The sequence below is a fragment of the Marmota flaviventris genome, chromosome 3 (genome assembly GCF_047511675.1).
Source record: "Marmota flaviventris isolate mMarFla1 chromosome 3, mMarFla1.hap1, whole genome shotgun sequence".
In the NCBI taxonomy this organism is placed as follows: Eukaryota; Metazoa; Chordata; class Mammalia; order Rodentia; family Sciuridae; genus Marmota; species Marmota flaviventris.
Window position 1 is genome coordinate 174,198,428 of NC_092500.1, and position 2,432 is coordinate 174,200,859.

General features: G+C 42.8%; 1 pseudogene; it reads right to left on the reverse strand.

Moving 5' to 3' along the window:
* Positions 1-833: 833 nt before the first annotated feature.
* On the reverse strand, positions 834-1,422 carry LOC114080473 (ubiquitin-conjugating enzyme E2 G1 pseudogene; annotated as a pseudogene).
* Positions 1,423-2,432: the final 1,010 nt, after the last annotated feature.

Sequence of the window (2,432 nt, forward strand, 5' to 3'; positions counted from 1 at the left end):
CATTAATCAACCGAAGGGCAAAAATAAAACCAAATCAGAATTTTGTATTATTTGGGGTAAATTTCAGTAAGTTGAATTTAGAATCCACTTTTTTTTTCTTTTTTAAGTTCTTGAGATAATGTCTAGGTTCAAGAGCTCTCAACAGCCAGAAAAATGTTATTGCTACATCCAATCCAAGAGATGGGTGCAACTAGAATACAAAAAGGGACAAAGCACCTGGTGATGACCACTCCTCTGAAGTCATCATTAAAAATCAAGTAATTGCTTATGAAGTATTTCAGTATTCGAACCAAATCATCTGAGCACTTTCTAGCAGATGGAAGAGATAAAGGCAAAGAGGACTGTCAAAACAAAGAAGATACAAAAGTTTAGTAAGTGACAAGGGTTAAAGGAAGCCTCAGTGGTTTAAAGGAAATTAAATGGAAACTTTTAATCCTAATTGCTTTTCATCTGACATGAAAAGACTTTAAGGAATCTTTTTAAACAATGAATAGAGAAAGAAAACCTGCTAAAATCTTTTTAGAATTTACACGATTCTTATTCTATTTACTATCAGAAAGCATTATTTGGTACAAGGTGTATTTGTGGATGTACATGAACAGCATACATATTATCCGGATCATGTTGTGCTATGTACACATCTTTACAATTCTTCCTGAAGGTTAAAACAGTTCATTAGAATTCAAAATGCATAATCATCTGTAAGCTGGCGCTTGTGAGGCTCTTGTCAACATTGATAACTGGCATGTTTTCTTGCAGCCCAGTTCCAGCCAGGGTTTTGCCAACTTGTTACAACAGAAGTCCAGCAATACAGGGGGGGTAGAGTGCAGGAAAAACAGTGCCCTGTTTCTCAATTGAAGACCCTGAAATAAGTGAAATTACCAGCTGCTGAATAAATGTCACTCAAAAGCAGTCTCTTGGCTTTTTCTTGCACAGAGTGCAACTTTCCTTTTAAATTCTCCATTTCTGTCTTCCCTCCATTCTTTCGCAGGTGACTCTCCATTAGGGTCTGCCATCATGGAAATGACACTAATCATGGTGGTTCCCACAGTGTGGATAGGAAGCCAGCGTTCCTCTGGCTTTTCATAACCATATTTATCCTCCCCAGGCTCATGAAGAATAGAAATGCAAACGTCACCATTTTTATCAACATTTGGATGCCAGATTTCTGTAATGATTTCACTTTAGGAGGCTGGAGGGGATAATCTTTTGGGAAGTGAGATGAGCCTTAAGAACACCACCTTCATAAAGTGTGTCTGGAGGACCAACAATAAGGACTTCCCATCGATAGAGCTCGTAGTCACCTATTAAACCTGCTGGAAAGTCTTCCACGGGGTTTTTGTTGAGTTCGCCACGTGGGGCCCAGATGCTCCTGCTGCCCAGGGTCTGGCGGCCTCCACCACACCGGATCCCCAGGACCATGCTGCCTGGTTTCTTTCAGCTAAGGCAAACATCAGGGATGTGTTTTTGTGACAATTTGTAATTCTCTTGAGATAGTTAGACCTTAAGGAGGCACCCACCCCCATAGAGGGCTATCCCACTCCAGTTGGACAAGGCCAGTGGTCTTCTCCTCAAGAAAGTGTAGGTCACTTTTCCAAACAAAGGATGTTAACTTGTGTGATTTTACATCTCTTTGCCCTGGGACAGGAGAGCTTACAGGTCTAAGTCATGGCCTCTTCCTCAAAGAGCTGCTGTCCATGGGGAAAATAAGGTGCATTCACCCCAAACAATGGCAAACTAATGCAAGACAGTGCATCACCCAGGGCAAAGCTCTGTGCTGACAACAGGTAAGAAGGGGTTTAAAGAATAAATGTGTATAGGAAGGGAGATTTTTTTAGAATAGCTAGAATGCAGTAATAAAAACATTGTCCAAAAACAAAACAGCTAAAAACGGGAAGATTGTCGTGAAACCCCGTAAGATGGATGCAGCTTGGTCAGGCAGAGGTGGAGAGGAAGGAATTTCAAAGCAGGCCCCGTACCTCCTCACAGGACAGGGTCTAGCTGAGTAAATGAGTGTGTTCCTTATGATTGGCGTCTGTGCCAGACATTCCTCAGAGCTGGAGATACAGCGATTGACAAAACAGATAAAACTCCTGAGGGCACCGGGCTCACATTTCACTGGATTGATAACCAGAAAAGCAACTAAGAGGTATGTCTGCCCAGGTAGCCAGCCCGCGTCTCAGTCCTGCGACCTGTGCTTCTGCCACGTGGCAGCCTGGAGCGTGACAAACCCTGCCTGCACGGGAGCCGTCTTGTGCCTCTTATCACACATTTCAGTGACTTGCCTTCTTCACTTAGAATTTCTACTTACCCTCCTTAGGTCCTTACCACAGATCCCAGGAGAAGGGAATTCAGACTCATAGCGCCGAGTAGGAGAGAAGAGTCTGAGTAGGGCTGTGTTTTAGCTTTCCATTGCTGTAACAAAATACCTG